Source organism: Cherax quadricarinatus, chromosome 17 (assembly GCF_038502225.1).
Source record: "Cherax quadricarinatus isolate ZL_2023a chromosome 17, ASM3850222v1, whole genome shotgun sequence".
In the NCBI taxonomy this organism is placed as follows: domain Eukaryota; kingdom Metazoa; phylum Arthropoda; class Malacostraca; order Decapoda; family Parastacidae; genus Cherax; species Cherax quadricarinatus.
The window spans coordinates 4,152,676-4,172,695 of NC_091308.1; the positions used below are offsets into that span (position 1 = coordinate 4,152,676).

The 20,020-nt window shown below is 37.6% G+C and overlaps 1 protein-coding gene across 4 annotated transcripts in view; it reads right to left on the reverse strand.

The window, feature by feature from the left end:
* Window positions 1-20,020, reverse strand: part of LOC128686414 (calpain-5) — a 226,938-nt gene that overhangs the window by 166,398 nt on the left and 40,520 nt on the right. The window contains exon 2 of one of the 4 annotated variants that reach the window (XM_070085724.1): window positions 10,282-10,321. The exons of the other annotated variants lie outside the window; for them this stretch is intronic. The gene's annotated coding sequence lies outside the window, so the exon portion shown is untranslated. The remainder of the gene's footprint in view (window positions 1-10,281; window positions 10,322-20,020) is intronic. 4 annotated transcript variants of the gene reach the window in all.

The following is a 20,020-nucleotide window of genomic DNA, read 5'->3' on the forward strand; positions in this document are numbered from 1 at the left end:
AATTATACCACTGCTCTTATATGTCTATTAAGCATGGGTGATGAATGTTGCAACAAGGAGAAGGCTGGAGACAGTGGAGATGTCATGTCTGAGGGCAATGTGTGGTGTGAATATAATGCAGAGAATTCGTAGTTTGGAAATTAGGAGGGGGTGCGGAATTACCAAAACTATTATCCAGAGGGCTGAGGAGGGGTTATTGAGGTGGTTCGAACATGTAGAGAGAACAGAAGGATATAGAATGAATTCGAGAGTGTATAAATCTGTAGTGGAGGGAAGGCGGGGTAGGGGTCGGCCTATGAAAGGTTGGAGGGAGGGGGTAAAGGAGGTTTTGTGTGCGAGGGGCTTGGACTTCCAGCAATCATGCGTGAGCGTGTTAGACAGGAGCGAATGGAGACAAATGGTTTTTAGGACTTGACGTGTTGTTGGAGTGTGAGCAAGGTAATATTTATGAAGGGATTCAGGGAAACTGGCAGGCCGGACTTTAGTTCTGGAGATTGGAAGGACGGGTGTTAATGTTGCAGTTTTATAACTGTAGCGTAAGCGTGCCTCTGGCAAGATAGTGATGGAGTGAATGATGGTGAAAGTTTTTCTTCTTCGGGCCACCTTTGTTTGGTGGGAAATGCCCGATGTGTTAATAATAATAATAATAATAATAATAATAATAATAATAATAATAATAATAATAATAATAATAATAATAATAATAATAATAATAATAATAATAAAAGGCAAAGTGACTTACTTCCACTGGGGTCTTTGTAATATCTTAATATTTAAAGCTTAGTTCGAAGTTACAGTAGAAATCAGTCATGATTATAAAAGGTTTAAGTAACCTTACCTAAAACACATATTAATTTTCCGTTAACAGGGAACATTCAGAAACTGATACCTAATAGACTGCAAGAAACCTAACGTTGCGAAAAGCGGACGCGTTACTCTAACACACCATTAATGTGCTGGCGTGTATAAGAACACAGGAAATGACTGTGACAAGCCTTAACTCACACCCACGTTATCTTACACTCTACCATGTCTGTGACAATACCTTGATACCTACCATGTTTAGTATCCTCTCCTATAGCAGTAACCAGACACATGCGTATGTCAGTTAGTGTTTGTTGTCCAGGAAATGACAAAGACAATGAGAATCTTTATCTTCGTAAAATGCAGTATAAAACTGATATAAGAAAAAATGACATTTGACAGACTCTTCGAAAAGCCCCTGGTTATGTTTGTGACTTGATAAAGTCCATTGTTTGGGCGAAACGCAGTCAATAAAGGATCGCATTACACTACATTTGTGTCTGTTTTTCCGTCGCCCTTGATTATGCAGGTCATTACAAAATTAACTTAAAACTACTGAATTTTGAATTAGTTAGGTTAGTTTACAATCTCTGACATTTTGACGTTTTACATAACACTTTGGTATAACATTTCTAGTAGTGAATAAAGAGGTAGAACATTTTTTGGTCATGACATTCGCTCAGTGGCCACTTTATTAGGTGCAACCTACGAGTACTGGGTAGGGACATCCTTTGCTCCAAAAGCAGCCTGAATTCTTCGTGAAATGGATTCAACAAGGTGCTGGAAACATTCCTTAGAGATTCTGGTCCATACGGACAAGATAGAATAACGTAGTTGCTGCAGATTTGTTTGGTGCATATTCATGCTGCGAATATCCCGTTCTACCACATCTCAAAGGTTTACGCCAAATTCTGACCCTACCATCTGCAGAAATAAGAATTCATAAGACCAGGCGACGTTTTCTTTTTTTCCAAATTTTTAACTGTCCAATTTTGGTGAGCCTGTGTCCACTGTAACCTCAGTTTCCTCTTCTTAGCTAACAGAAATGGAAACCGGTTTGGTCTTCTGTTGCTTTACCAATTCACTTCAAGATTCGACGTGTTGTGCATTCAAAGATGCTCTGCACCCCTGTTGTAGTGCGTAGTTAATTGAGCTGCTGCCACTTTCAAGTCAGCTTGAACCAGACTGACCATTCTTCTCTGACCTCACCCCTCAAGGGAGGTTCCTTGACGCTGGTGAGGGGCTTTTGATCTATGGAACTGGATCTGTGCTTCAGTTCCCTGAATTGAGTCTGAATACCTTCCATGCCAACCCCCTACAGGCGCTGTATAATCCCTACGGATTTAGCGCTGCCCCATGATAATAATAATAATAATAATAATAATAATAATAATAATAATAATAATAATAATAAATCCTCTAACCTCTCTCATCAACAAGGCGCTTTCATCCACAGAACTCCCATTCACTGGATGTTTTTTTTTTTTTGTACGTCATTCTCTGCAAACTCTAGAGGCAGTTGTGGTAGCTCTGTTGGAACTAAAATTTTGAAGCTGACGTATCTGCTGAATTCATAATGAAGTACTTGATGATGTACTAATTACTCAGTGTCCCAGCTCAGGCTGACATACGTATTTGGTACTTGAAGCATGAAACTTATCAAGCGATAAAATATGATAGGGAAAATATAGCTAGCTTTTGTCCCCACTGTGGAATAAAGAAGTGGGACAAAGAGTTGAAAAAGGAGGACAAGTGGGAGGGGGTGACCAAGAGTAGGGGTAGGAGGAGCCAAGGTCAAGGGGGGGGGGGGAATTGGCAGCGTGATCCAGCAATATTCAGCCTGGCAGAATCAACAAGAGCTCGGTAACCACAACAAACCATTTTCACCTTCCCCCAACGTCTCCCTCCATCCCTCAACTCTTCTCAATCAAATTCCTCAACGCCCCTCTCCCATCAAACTCCCAACGCCTCTTCCCCATTAAACCCTTACCTCTCCTTCCCCATCAAACCCCTTACTCTTCTCCCATCAAACTCCCAACGTCTCTTCTCCCCGCACACGACACTGACCACAAACTTGCAATACTGTATTTCCATAGTGGGGCAATGATCGGTAAACACTTGACAGTTATTAGCTGTTGCAACAGTGATCCACTTGACAGTTATTAACTGTTGCAACAGTGATCCACTTGACCGTTATTAACTGTTGTGACAGTGATCCACTTAAGTTATTAACTGATGCAACAGTGATCCGCTTGAGTTATTAATTGCTGCAACAGCAAACACTTGACAGTTATTAACTGTTCCAACAGTGATCCACTTGGCAGTTATTAACTGATGCAACAGTGATCCACTTGACAGTTATTAACTGTTGCAACAGTGATGCACTTGACCGTTATTAACTGCTGTGACAGTGATCCACTTGACAGTTATTAACTGATGCAACAGTGATCCGCTTCAGTTATTAATTGTTGCAACAGCAAACACTTGACAGTTATTAACTGTTGCAACAGTGATCCACTTGACAGTTATTAACTGATGCAACAGTGATCCGCTTGAGTTATTAATTGCTGCAACAGTCAGATACCCACTCACAAGGTATGTGATACCCACGGGGTATCTGATTCTCAGAGACGGTGACGATCCCTGGAACAATACCAGATAACATTATAAGTCTCCAGGCAAGATGACTTAATGAGTGTTGCAGCATTGTTAAAGAATCCGTGGAGCAAAAAAAGCAAAAAGTTTGTCAATGGATGCAAAAAAAGAGGGGATGGAAAATATATCACGAGAATATTGCAGCAAGGAGACTGCAACAGTAGTGAGATGTGTCTGAGGTTAACGTGTGGTATAAACAGTATGCAGAGAATAATGTATTCAGTTTGCGGAGGGGTTACTGAAGTGGTTTTGTAGTGTATATGGAATGCAATAAAATAGGTTGATCAAAAGAGCGTGTAAAATATGGGTTGGATGAAGGGTATTATATCAAAGTACAGATTTGACGTTCTGTTGGATTGTAAGTATAATACCTATTCTAGGAAACCGGTTAGCTGAACCTGAGTTTTGGAGGTGCAAGACAGTTGCAAGCAGTAAGCCAATAGTTTTCTTGGTTCATGCTAAGGAATTTCAAATACCAAACGCAAATAAAGACGGCACTATACACAAATAACTCGTACATGGGAGAATGAAACTTATGATGACGTTTCGGTCCGACTTCTACCATTAACTAGTCATACGGCACTTTATGATGCCCCTGCCAGACATCACCTAGAATATGATGTCCAACTATGTTACCCAAGTTACATAAACGAAGATAAATTAGATTAGTGTGCAGGGGACAAAAAAAAATTATGATAACTCAAACTTTTCAAGTACTAAAGAAAGTTGACACACTCAGACATGAACTCTCTTAGTGCAAATAAATTCAGCAGTGCCAAGCAATGGCAAACAACTCCGATGCACGAGGTGCAACACAAATGTGGCCAAAGTTTTTTTGCAGTCATTGAACGCTGGAACAATTTTCCCTTTTAAGCGGTAAGTGAAAAACACAATCCCTTAATAACTGGTTGTATAAGCACTGTACATAAGCAATTTGCAAATACTGAATTCATCTAGATGTAATGCAGCGACTACCTTTGGCAACTCAAATTCTGCCTTTAGGTAATGGCCTACCCAGGACAACAGATTAACCATGAAGCATCCAAGGCAGTATATCTAGAATAAGTGATACTGACAGCACGTAATTATAGTAGAAATCTAGACTCTCGTTGCGCTTTTCAATTTAAATATTCAATCACTTTAAGAAGACATTGTTATTCTCTTCATCTACTTTCTCAAGCCGGCAGTGTGACCACAAGAAGTGGATAGCCAGGAAAGCACCTGTGTGTAACAGGTGCTTTCCTAATTTTCACTTGTCACTAGTATTACCTTACACCTGCTGCCCTTACTCAGTAAGTAGGTACCCGAGTGTTAGTCAATTGTTGTGGGTCGCAACAACTGACTTAGATAGGGTTGGGCTTTGAAATGAGCCGAGGTAGGAAACAATTCTTAGCCTGTAAAATTTATCAATTTAAAAAAAAAGTGACTACCAAACTGCCAATAAAGAAGGTAAAAGATGACACTTTACTAAGCTGAGAATCTATTACATTATTATTATATTTAAATGGAAGCGACAAACCGCAGGGGTATTAGGAGGTAATCGGGTTCGATCCATGGAGGGAAGAGCAGATTCAATTCCTTGCATCAAGAGCCACTACCCCTCTTCCCTCAAGATACCTCTCTCTTCAAGGTAGGTTCCTTGACGCTGGTGAGGGGCTCTTGATCTATGAAATTGGATCTGTGCTCCAGTTCCTTGAATTGAGCCTGAATACCTTCCATTCCCCCCCCCCCACAGGAGCTATATAATCCCCACGGGTTTACCGCTTCCCCATGATTACAATAATCTAGGTACCTCTCTTATAAAGTTTCAAGTCCTACTTGAGTTTACATACTTCACTACGGTCGGTACTGAAAGGTATCTGTATACCTCACTGTATGGCAGATATGAGGTGAAGTATATTCATATTTTCATAACGCACAGGTGTCGTTGGGTGCACTACCGTGCGGACTTCTTACCCAGGTGGTGGCCCCTGCACTTCCTGGTGAGTCGCCTTGATGATAACATCAGTACTCGGCAACAGGACCCGCACCTCATTATCGTTCCACGCTTACAAAGAACAGGTCCTTGAACTGGTCTAAGCAGGGGGAGGGGGGCTCTGGCAACGAGAGTAATCTTTAAAGAAGTACCTCCAAAAATTGGACTTATTCTTTTCATTCATACCCCCGGCCGGGGGTATGGTTTGAAAGATAAGATGGTGGAGGCAGACGGGGCGAGAAATGACGTCACCAAGGTTAAACTTCAATGACATCACTGTGACTCATTTGTCTGTAACTTTCATCAGTCTCTTTCCTCCTTACAAACCCTACAAACAATCAAGTGCTCTTTGGTCCTCGCTTTCCAGTGTCGTAAGATTTAATTAGTTTAGCTTTTCTTAGTAGCTCATTCTCCTCAAGGGAGGTTCCTTGATGCTCTTGATCTAAGGATACTTGAATCAGTCTGAATGCCTTCCATTTTCCTCAGGCGCTATATAACCCTTATAGGTTTAGCGCTCCTCCCATGAATATAATAATAAGTAGATCATTACCATTAGCTCCGGTACCAGCTAGCCTCGTAGTGAATATTGAGATTTCCAGGTAGGATGGAGAGATATACTCTATACTACGTGTGCTACATACTTTATAATAGGTCTAACACGCGTCATACTGAAAGACCAAAAATTTTCTTATAAAATTGATGTGTAAAAAAAAAGTACCTGACTGCTGATCTTAAGAGTAGTGTGTGGGGGGGGGGGAGGTGTCGTCTTCTCAGTCCATAATTTTTGTTTTACTTGTCCGATTCTTTAGATTAAAAACAGGTTAACTGAATTTGTCATGGCTCGGAAGGTACGAAAATGTATCATCTTCTTTTAAAAAATTAATCACTTTTTTTTTTTAAAGAATACAATATTTTAAGATTTTGAAGAATCGAGGCATCAGAATGAAGAGCAACGAATTCTTGTTTAGTATTTGTCACACACACACACACACACACACACACACACACACACACACATGGCGTTCCGGTACCTCAGTAAGGAATCGTTCAAGACTTTATACACCGTGTACGTCAGGCCCATACTGGAGTACGCAGCACCAGTCTGGAACCCACATCTGGTCAAACACGTCAAGAAATTAGAGAAAGTGCAAAGGTTTGCAACAAGGCTAGTCCCAGAGCTAAGGGTAATGTCCGATGAAGAAAGGTTAAGGGAAATCGGTCTGACAACACTGGAGGACAGGAGGGTCTGGGGAGACATGATAACGACATACAAAATACTACGTGGAATAGACAAGGTGGACAGAGACAGAATGTTCCAGAAATGGGACACAGAAACAAAGGGTCACAATTGGAAGCTGAAGACTCAGATGAGTCAAAGGGATATTAGGAAGTATTTCTTCAGTCATAGAGTAGTTAGGAAGTGGAATAGTCTGACAAGCGATGCAGTGGAGGTAGGAACTATACATAGTTTTAAGACGAGGTATGATAAAGCTCATGGAGCAGGGGGAGAGAGGACCTAGTAGCGGTCGGTGAAGAGGCGGGGCCAGGAGCTGAGTCTCGACCCCTGCAACCACAATTAGGTGAATTAGGTGAGTACACACACACCAGGCACATCTCCTGAAGCGCACATCAACCAAATAACTGCTGCAGCATATGGGCGCCTAGCAAACCTCAGAACAGCATTCCGACATCTTACTAAGGAATCATTCAGGACCCTGTACACCGTGTACGTTAGGCCCATATTGGAGTATGCGGCACCAGTCTGGAACCCACACCTATCCAAGCACGTTAAGAAACTAGAGAAAGTGCAAAGATTTGCAACAAGACTAGTTCCAGAGCTAAGAGGCATGCCCTACGAGGAGAGGTTAAGGGAAATCAACCTGACGACACTGAAGGACAGGAGAGATTAGGGGGACATGATAACGACATACAAAATACTGAGAGGAATTGACAAGGTGGACAAAGACAGGATGTTCCAGAGATTGGACACAGTAACAAGGGGACACAGTTGGAAGTTGAAGACACAGATGAAACACAGGGATGTTAGGAAGTATTTCTTCAGCCACAGAGTAGTCAGGAAGTGGAATAGTTTGGGAAGCGATGTAGTGGAGGCAGGATCCATACATAGCTTTAAGCAGAGGTATGATAAAGCTCACGGTTCAGGGAGAGTGACCTAGTAGCGACCAGTGAAGAGGCGGGGCCAGGAGCTTGGACTCGATCCCCGCAACCTCAACTAGGTGAGTACATATATATATATATATATATACATATATATATATATATATATATATATATATATATATATATATATATATATATATATATACATGTAGTGCCGAATAGGTAAAACTAGCTAATTAGCAATTGCTCATTTAAAATTAAGTCCTTTCTAAAATCTTCTCTTATATGTTTTAAGATATATTTTTCATTTATGTTAATGTAAAAATTAATAATTTTATTCCAAAACAACTTAACAAAACTTTCCTAACCTTATTATAACAAGCGCAATATAATTTAGCCTAATCCAACTAAATGTATTTTAGGTAAGTTTACGATAATTTAATAATAAACAAACACAATGAAATATATTTTTTTCGTCAAGTTCAGAATATTTTTTGCGAAACTGTTGCATACACAAATTTTCGCTTGACCTATTCGGCAAGAAGAGTTTTGCTATTTAAGCCTAAATAGCAAGTTTTACTTATTCGGCACGATATATATATATATATACATATATATATATATATATATATATATATATATATATATATATATATATATATATATATATATATATATATATATATATAAATATATATATATATATATGTCGTGCCGAATAGGCAGAACTTGCGATCTTGGCTTAAATAGCAACGCTCATCTTGCCATATAGGACAAGTGAAAATTTGTGTATGCAATAATTTCGCCAAAATCCTTCTGAACCTAACGAAAAAAATATATTTCACTGTGTTTGTTTAGTATTAAATTATTGTAAACAAATCTAAAATATATATATTTGGGTTAGGCTAGAATAAATTGTTCTTGCTAAAATAAGGTTAGGTAAGTTTTCTAAGATTCTTTTGGTGCAAAATTTAAAATTTTTACATTAACATTAATGAAAAAATATATCTTTAAACGTATAAGAGAAAATTTTAGAAAGGATTTAATTTTAAATGAGTTCTTGCTAACTGACCAGTTTTACATATTCGGCACGACATATATATATATATATATATATATAATATATATATATATATATATATATATATATATATATATATAATATTTATATATATAATATATATATATATATATATATATATATTATATATATACATATATATATATATATATTAATATATATATATATATATATATTATATATATATATATATATATATATATATATATATATATATATATATATATATATATATATATATATATATATATATATATATATATATATGTCGTGCCGAATATGTAAAACTGGTCAATTAGCAAGAACTCATTTAAAATTAAGTCCTTTTTAAATTTTTTTCTTATACGTTTAAAGATATATTGTTTTCATTAATGTTAACGTAAAAATTTTTAATTTTGCACCAAAAGAATCTTAGAAAACTTACCTAACCTTATTATAACAAGAACAATTTATTTTAGCCTAACCCAACTAAATATATTTTAGATATGTTTACAATAATTTAGTACTAAACAAACACAATCAAATATATTTTTTTTTCGTTAGGTTCAGAATGATTTTGTGAAATTATTTGCATACACAAATTTTCGCTTGTCCTATATGGCAAGATGAGCGTTGCTATTTAAGCCAAGATCATAAGTTCTGCCTATTAGGCTTTTGACATATATATATATATATATATATATATATATATATATATATATATATATATATATATATATATATATATATATATATATATATATATATATATATATATATGTCGTGCCAACAAAGAACTTGCGATCTTAACTTAGCCTGGCAACGCTCATCTTGCCATATAAGACAAGTAGTAAAATTTGTATATGCAATAATTTCTGCCAAAATCATTCTGAACTTAACGAAAAAATATATTTCACTGTGTTTGTTTAGTATTATTATTGTAAACAAATCTAAAATATATTTAGTTAAGCTTAGCTAAAATAAATTGCTTCTTCTTAATAATAAAAAGGTTAGGTAAGTTTTCTAAGATTCTTTTGATGCAAAATTATAAATTTTTATATTGACATTAATGAAAAAATATATTTTTAAAACGTATAAGAGAAAATTTTAGAAAGGACTTAATTTTAAATGAGTTCTTGTAATTGACCAGTTTTACATATTCGGCACGACATATATATATATATATATATATATATATATATATATATATATATATATATATATATATATATATATATATATATATATATATATATATATATATATATATATATATATATATATATATATACAAATAACTTATGAGATAATCACGAATATAGAAATGTGTGTTCTGTGTTCAAATGGATAAAAAATTATCTTCTAACTACCCAATTTTGCCTCAGTTGCATAGTAAGGAAATTTGGACATTAAAACAAGAGACTGGGCTAATTGCTCACAAAATAACATAAAACTTTAAATTATTAGTGACGCAAAACTGCATTACTTCCAATAGCTCGATTTAAAAAAAACGCAACAACAAAATTTAAACACCAAAATATTCTTTGAATTATGCACTGCTTTTTAATCACATTTTAAAAATTATGTTTCAGTTTCACCCACGAAGAGAACCCTTGCTCCCCGTCGCAGTTTTTCGGACCACGTGTGCCTCTGTTGATATACTTACCACTAAGTACTCTTCCTTTCCAGAGAATTGCAACCATTCACTGGAAAAAAAAAGATACTCCATCTTAGGTGCCAGATTATCTATAAAACTCAATACACTATCTTTTCCTTGGTATATGGTGAGGGTGTAATTGTTTTATAGATAAAAAAAAATGTGGATTTTGTGGATATAATTAAATGCTGCATGTCACTGTAGAAGGCTGTTGCTCCTTGCTCGTGCTAGGTTAAAATCCCTGTGCTCTTGTCTCTCAAGGGAAAAACCCTGGATGCCGAAGGGGTTTTGATCCAAGAAATTAAAGCTAATCTCCATTTCCTCGCATAAATCTGATTACCACTCATTCCTCAGTCGTTGTATGGGCCCTACGGGTTTAGCACTTCCCCATGAAATTACTAATAATAATAATAATGTGGGCCTTTTGTCAGGTGTTGGAGCCTGACGTGTGAATCATTGGTAACATGGTCTATCAACCCACGCCCGCTCTAGATAAGATAAGTGATCAACCCACATCACAGTAACAATGCTAAGTCACTACTCTCCCCCTGTCCTGTCTGCCCGCCGCTCATGTTGTCAACTCTATTTAAACAATGGTAACGCTTATCTTTTGGCTAAATACTCAGTTTACAATCCACATCTCATATATATATATATATATATATATATATATATATATATATATATATAGAGAGAGAGAGAGAGAGAGAGAGAGAGAGAGAGAGAGAGAGAGAGAGAGAGAGAGAGAGAGAGAGAAAGAGAGAGAAAGAGAGAGAGAGAGAGAGAGAGAGAGAGAGAGAGAGAGAGAGAGAGAGAGAGAGAGAGAGAGAGAGAGAGAGAGAGAGAGAGAGAGAGAGAGAGAGAGAGAGAGAGAGAGAGAGAGAGAGAGAGAGAGAGAGAGAGAGAGAGAGAGAGAGAGAGAGAGAGAGAGAGAGAGAGAGAGAGAGAGAGAGAGAGAGAGAGAGAGAGAGAGAGAGAGAGAGAGAGAGAAAGAATGATAACCAATTAACTTAAGATATACCTGGATTTTACCTAGAGATGATTTCGAGGGCAAATGTCCCTCAGCTCCTTCCCAGACCGGGTGTCCCGGTGGACTTCCTGATCAATCAGGCCGTTAGTGCTAGCCGCACGAAATCCAACGTATGTACGACACCCTGGTTGATCATAAACTAACTTGAAGAACTTGCAAAGTTCCATACTGAAGATAGCAAGGGGTGTGCTGGTAATACTTACTGTGTATAAAGTGAGTGTTGAAAAGTTAGTTCTTTTACGGTTGAGTTCTTTCTTATTGGTGTGTTATCTCATTTACAATAGGCCTTCTTGACCATGCTAGGCTAGTCCTATTCACACCTAACCATTCTTTCTCATTCGAGTATATCTCACCCAGAAAGTTGCCCAAAATACTAGCCTCTACAGCACTCCATGCAAGTTTATTTCATTATCTACAAATCTCTTAGTACAATATATACTTTCCCAATCTGAATTTATCCGACAAAGGAAGTATTTATATGCCGGTGAGATCTTGATAATAGGAACTGAACTTACACTCCCTTTCCATAGAATAAACTTAAATGTCTCATTTCCAGGTGCTATACGACTCCTACGGGCTTAGTGCTTCCCCCTGATTGAAAAAAATATATAGGTTCAAGTTCTGTCTTAGTTATGTATTTTCAGCATCTTATTTACATTTCTTTTATTGATATTTTACACTTGAACACCTCAATTATATCCCTCATTTTATGCCTTTCAAGACAGAGAAGAATAAGGCCTTTCGTTATATCTTCGTAGGAAAGATTCCTGATACAATGGAATAATTTTCTCTAGTTTATATTCATTCTGTAATATGGAGACCAGAACTACCCCATAAATGAAGTCTTAGCAATGATGTAAGGAGTTGTGGTAAAATCTTCGAACTGCTGTTGTTTATACCTCTTGATACGAATCCAAGCAATCTATTGGCCGTATTGCGAAAACTAAGGTATTGCTACCTTGACTTTACATTTATGCTATAATTCCTAAGTCCTTTACTCGCCTCTGGCGTAAAAGAGTTCCTCTTTATTTAGTATATAAGAGAAGAGGTAATTTTCTCTTCCCAGGAATATAACCTGCAATTTTCTTCGCTAATGAACGTTGGAGCACTTACTCACCCACTTGCAGAATTACAGTGTCCTTATGTTTTTGACATGTACCAGTATTTTGCACGCTGGTGTACCTGCTAGGTTTGGCAACTACCATGTGCGAGTCGCCAGTGACTTGTGATGGCACGTGGGATGAAGTTCCCGGAGTAGTTAATAAATCAGGATATCTTAATAAAAAGTCGAGTGGCTCATTCCCTGAGATGCCACCCACAGCAGTCGAATAACACCTGGTAAGTGAACTTCTGCAAGTAGGTGTAAGGAAGTTTTGAGATTTAAAAGGACGCTTTGATCGCAGGTGTAGAGACGCCCGTATGTCTAGCCTAGGATTTCAAACTAGATCCTTTCAGCTGAGAGTCGAACTCTCTACCCCTGACCTACATTTACATTTTAACCCTGGCTATTTGTATATTGGTAGGAAAGCGCTAAATCCACACGGGGTACACAGCACCTTTAATAGTGAATGAACATTGGTGCACTGTTAAAAATATCTATTACTCTCAAAAAGGACTTCCTGATGTCTGTTGAGCGTGATGACCAATTGTGGTCTTCCGTTGTGGAGGCATTCTCACCAGGAAAATGCCTGCTGAGGCGGGTCTAAGTCATATAACGACCTGCTCAGTGGTGTCTTTGGTCCCATTACGCGGCTCAGGAAAAATGCAATCGTGCTAATCATAATAACATTTTCAAATTTCTTTCTTCATTACGAAATATTAATAAAAATAGCTTTATTCTGATATTGTATATATATATATATATATATATATATATATATATATATATATATATATATATATATATATATATATATATATATATATATATGTATATATACATGTATATATACATGTATATATATATGTATATATACATGTATATATATGTGTATATATATGTATATATACATGTATATATACATGTATATATATGTATATATACATGTATATATATATATATATAATATATATATATATATATATATATATATATACATGTATATATACATATATATATATACATGGTATGTATGTATAAACAAACACTGATCTCTGACTCGAACCTACGAACCTTGGAACAAGGTACGCAGTGCCTTACCATCCTCACCACCACGTTTAATCAAACGTCTAGCTAGCGCAAGCTGGACGCCAAGGTATTGGTCCAGTCTGGTGAGAATGGTAAGGCAATGCGTACCTTGTTCCAAGGTTCGTATGTTCGAGTCTCCTTCGGCCAGAGATCAGTGTTTGTGTATATTTCGCCTGCTCTTGCGAATTCCTTATTTATTTATTTATTTTGTCTTTGCAAACAGTACATTGAGATTTTATAATTACAATAGTGGGTTGCAATGCAAAGAGAGCCTCTATTATGCCTAGGCATTATGGGCCAACTTAACATTATTGGCTTACAGACTACTTAACACTAAGGATTTTATCATAGTTGCACAGTAGGATAATAATTATTTCATAGCTGAACAGTAGATTATTAATTATAAGTGAATTAAATTTGTATAAGACAAAGGATACATTCATATAGTCTAAAATGCTTTTAGTGGAAAACAATGGTTCAAATATATTCCTGTCAACAATGGATAAAAGGTTCAAAGTGATTGTTAAGTTATGATGTGGGAGTACATAGGTGAGTATGTGTATACTGAGTATTTAGCGTTTAGTCTTGGGTGATTAGGTGGCTTTTGAAAAGTTTTAAACTGATTTTCAGACTGGGTCACTTTAATATCTTCTGGTAATGAATTCCATATTTTGGGGCCCTTTATGTGCATAGAGTTTTTACACAGTGTGATAAGGACACGAGGTATATCAAAAAGAGATCTGTCTTGTGTTGTGGTCATGTGTCCTGTTTAATTTGGTGAGAAGTTTGAGTGGAGGGTTTATATTTGCATGTATTGTTCTGTGTATGTAGTAGGTACATGAATAAGTATGGATGTTCTTAATGGTGAGCAGATTCAGACTTTTGCAAATTGGTGTGTGTGCTGGCGGGAGTGGAAATTGGTTATCATTCTTACTGCTGCCTTTTGCTGGGTGATTGGATGTAGTTGATCCCCATGCACAAATTCCATATATAAGATAAGGGTATATGAGTGTATGGTACAGTGCCAGGAGAGCTGATTGTGGAACGTAGTACCTTATCTTTGATAGTATGCCTATAGTCTTTGGGATTTTCTTGGTGATTTGTTGTACGTGTCCGGAACTTAAGGTTACTGTCAAGATGGATACCTAGGAATTTTCCCTCTGCGAGTCTTGTGACTGATGATCCATATAGCGTTATGTTAATCGGATCATTTGCAGCTTTGTTTCCAAACTGAATGAAATAGGTTTTATCAGTGTTCAGGGTAAGTTTGTTAGTCATCATCCAGGCAGATATTTTCTGCAATTCGGCATTGACAGTGTTTGCTAGTATGACCGTGTTTGGGTGGGAAAAGACATATGTACTGTCATCTGCAAATAATATGGGTTTGAGTAGCTGTGATGCATTCGGTAGATCATTGATGTAGATGAGAAAGAGGAGTGGTCCAAGGACGCTTCCTTGTGGGACTCCTACTGTGATTAGTTGGGTGGAAGAGTTTGCATCATTTGCATACACATATTGTGTTCTGTTACTAAGGTATGATTTTAGGTAGTTGAGGGAGTGGCCTTTGATACCATAGTGCGTTAATTTGGAGTACAGCAGTTCATAGTCGACTGTATCGAAAGCTTTACGTAAATCAATGAAAATCTCTAGTAAGGCTGATGCATGCAGGGGATGAGATGAAAAGCTGTAAGCCTCCTCCCTGAAAGCTGGCTGCCTTGAATCAAACGTCTAGCGCAAGCTGGACGCCAAGATATTGGTCCAGTGTGGTGAGAATGATAAGGCACTGCGTACCTTATTCCAAGGTTCGTAGGTTCGAGTCTTCTTCAGCCAGAGATCAGTGTTTGTGTATATTTCGCCTGCTCTTGCGAATTCCTTGCGTATGTATGTATAATATATATATATATATATATATATATATATATATATATATATATATATATATATATATATATTGTAATGTTGAAATAGGTTTTGGGCTCTGTATGTGCCAATTTTCTGTTTTTATTTAACATCTTGGAGTACCTGGAATATACCTGGAGGGTGTTCCGAAGGGCAACGCCCCCACTGCCGGGTCCATGATCAGGCCTCGCAGTGGATCAAGGCCTGATCAACGAGGCTGTTGCTGCTGGCCGCACACAAACCGACGTACGAACCACAGCCCGGCTGGTCAGATACTAACTTGAGGTGTCTGTCCAGTGCCTTCTTGAAGACAGCCTCGGGTTTATTGGTAATCCCCCTTATGTATGCTGGGAGGCAGTTGGACCCCTGGCACTTATTGTGTTGTCTCTCAGCACCATTACACATCAACATCACTAAACAGCATCACTACACAATATCACTATACATCATCACTACACATCACTTCATATCACTACCTATCACTTCACGTCAACATCACTACACCTCATCACTTCACATCTACATAACTACACATCACTACCCAACTTCACAACACATCACTATACGAAAAAAATCATTAACCTCTTCACTGCCAAATTTGGTTGATTTTTTTGGCTTCGGCTACTGATGAAAAGGAAAAAATAACAAAAGGATTTCTTTTACTTTTTTTGTCATAAAAAAGGGAGCTTGAAGAGCAGTCACCTCCACGTGGTAAGTTCTGGGTACCCGGTGTGACTGTCAGGACTTGGACACTCATGTGTGACTGTTGCAACATTAACAGTCATGTGTTAGTGTGGAGTACATTACCAGTTACACAAAGTACCTGAGAGCTGTTCACACTATTATATATATATATATATATATATATATATATATATATATATATATATATATATATATATATATATATATATATATATATATATATATATATATATATATATATATATACGTATATATATATATATATAATTTATATATATATATAAAATTTATATATATATAATATATATATATATATAATATATATATAATATATATATATATATATATATATATATATATATATATATATATATATATTTATTTATTTATATATATATATATATATATATATATATATATATATATATATATATATATATATATATATATATATATATATCTTTTTCTGGACAATATATTAATGTATTGTTTATGTATAATTTCTTTTGTAGAAGCTAATATTCTTTTGTTGTGAGTAATGAATTTAAAAATCGAAAGTGACAATACCGAGGTTGGAAGAATTCGCCAAACACCAGCACTTTGCAGAGGAACATTGTGACGACTCCTGAATATGTGATTACTTTTGACTGCCTCTCCTGGTTGGCATTTGAAACCTTGTACAGTGCCTATTTAGTGCATTAAAGCAAAAGGGCTGGGATTACGGGATGGGGGATATAATTTTCGTAATGTGCAGCGACCGAACGAGTCTTTTTATTTGTGAATAATAATTGCTGTAAGTAGTACTTAGAGACAAGAATAAGATACACCAGTTTAAAGTTATTTCAGCATCTTTATTATGTACCCCATGCCCATCCTGTGGGCGGTAGTCAAAAGATTAGAGGTACATAATGGGTCCAGGGACTGGCACACACACAATATGCATTCTTTAGTTACTGAATAGCAACCAGTATCACAATTTATTTAACTGGTAAATTATTTCTTAAAAGGCTCAGTAATATAGGCCTTCCTTTGAGCAAAAGATACCAACACCATAAGTTCAAAGTCGCTCAAATTATCGAATGAAAAACAATCCAAGAATTTTTTAAAAATTAGTAAAATGGTACCTACATAGTCCAGTAATAACCCCCAATCTTCTTAGCAGTACACACCAGTGTTGAAAGTTTGAAGCTGATCAGAAGAAGTGTTTTCAATTTATCACCTGGAAACCAAAATCAGGAATACAGTGAGAGAGAGAGAGAGGTAACAGTACGCTACAAAAAGAAAATCGTAACCATGATAGGGGTGGAATAACAATGACTTCGGCACCCAGGACAAAGGAGTTTGATGTGGTTGGTAGTACTAGTGAATGAAGATCACGTTTGTGTGGGGGGGGGGGTTGTACTCACTTAGTTGTGGTTGCAGGGGTCCAGTCACAGCTCTTGGCCCCGCCTTTTCACTGTCGCTACTTAGGTCACTCTCCCTGCTCCATGAGCTTTATCATACATCTTAAAGTTATGTATGGATCCTGCCTCCATTACATCACTTTCCAGACTGTTCCACTTCCTGACAACTCTGACTTAAGAAATACTTCATAACATCCCTGTGACATATTTGAGTCTTCAACTGCAAATTGTGACCCCTTGTTGCTGTGTCCCATCTCTAGAACATCCTGTCTCTGTCTACCTTGTTGTTCCCTCTCAGTATTTTATATGTCGTTATCATATCCCCCCACCTCTCCTGTCCTCCAGTGTCGTCAGGTCGATTTCCCTTAACCTCTCCTCGTAGGACATGACCCTTAGCTCCGGTACTAATCTCGTTGCAAACCTATGCACTTTCTCTAATTTCCTTACGTGCTTGGCTACGTGTGGGTTCCAAACTGGTACTGCATACTCCAATATGAGTCTGACGTACACGGTGCACAGGGTCCTGAACGATTCCTTACTGAGATGTAGGAATGCTATTCAGTGTGCGTGTGCGTGCGTGCGTGTGTGTGTGTGTGTGTGTGTGTGTGTGTGTGTGTGTGTGTGTGTGTGTGTGTGTGTGTGTGTGTGTGTGTGTGTGTGTGTGTGTGTGTGTGTGTGTGTGTGTGTGTGTGTGTGTGTGTGTGTGTGTGTGTGTGCGTGTGGGTGTGCGTGTGTGCGTGTGTGCGTGTGCGTGTGTGCGTGTGTGTGTGCGTGTGTGTGTGTGTATGAGTTTGTGTATGAGTTTGTGTATGAGTGTGTGTGTGTGTGTGTGTGTGTGTGTGTGTGTGTGTGTGTGTGTGTGTGTGTGTGTGTGTGTGTGTGTGTTTGTTTGTGTGTGTGTACTCACCTAGTTGAGGTTGCAGGGGTCGAGTCCTAGCTCCTGGCCCCGCCTCTTCACTGGTCGCTACTAGGTCACCCTCCCTGAACCGTGAGCTTTATCATACCTCTGCTTAAAGCTATATATGGATCCTGCCTCCACTACATCGTGTGTGTGTGTGTAATAATCCTCTACACATGCACATAATTAGTTACAAACGCACACAAATTTCTATACATGAGTGAGTACAATACACATGCCCACAACAGTTCCAAACACACAACCGTGTAAAATACACACGACCTTGTAAAACATACATGACCTTGGAAAATATGCATGACTGTGCAAAATACACACGACCGTGTAAAATGTACACGAACGCGTAAAATACACACGAATGTCTACAATGCACACGCATACAACAATTCCATACACACTAGCCGGCACAACACATTCCGACAATTCCCTACACACGAGAGCGTCTAATGCCGATACACTCAATTCCCTACACGAACATAACTCCCAACACACAAACACAATTTCATACACGTGAGCATATACAATTCAACAATCACACAAGACAAACAAAGTGCTTGCATGTGACACAAATCTTACCAAGTATTTTCCGGTATAGCCACCCTGATAATGGCGAAGAAACCTCAGATTATGCCAATGATAAACTTGTCGAACGTTCTTACGCTGCAGTGACCCCCTCTGATACACATGCAACCGGCGTCATCCATCACACAACATGTTGGTAGGTAAGACACACAGGCAACAGTTAGGCAACTTTACTCCTGCCTACTTTCTGTATTCGACTGAAGAAGCCTACTGTGTAGGCGAAACGTTTCGGAATAAAGTTGCCTAACTGTTGCCTATGTGTCTTACCTACCAACCTGTCGGTATTGTATACCATTTTGATGTTCATCACACAACATGCTGCACTAAGAATGCTGGTTATGTTCTCAGGAAGAACAAGTCAAGTTGATCCAAATATAAGTGGTACTGCAGCCGAAGTGGGATGTATAAATGCTCTGAAAAATTCTTAAAAACAAGCCTTTCAGGGAGACAAGTCCACAGCTGTATTAAAATCTTATTCATCTTAAGAATCATACAGCGCCCGGGGAGTGGGAGAGGTGGAGGGGGAATCAATTTTGATCCGAGGTAGGGATAGGGTAGCTCTAATTCTTTCTATTAAGAGCCCTTTATTAGCTCCAAGATACCCCCCTTGATGGTAAGGAAAGCAGATACAAAGATAATACTGCAAGCAGTACATCTGGTTTATCTAGGAGGTAAAACAACATTTACACTCACCACACACTGATGTTAGATGAGATCAACACTTACACTCGCCATACACACTGATGTTAGATGAGATCAACACTTACACTCGCCATACACACTGATGTTAGATGAGATCAACACTTACAATCGTCATACACACTGATGTTAGATGAGATCAACACTTACAATCGTCATACACACTGATGTTAGATGAGATCCTTGGACATACTGTATGCTTTCACTATACTCCAGATTTGTTACTGGAGACTATGTGAACAGGTGCTGAGAGAGCCTTTGACAAATTTACCTCACACTTGCACTAAGCCTTTGCCCTGCCAGGCTTCCATGCCTCATCACATACA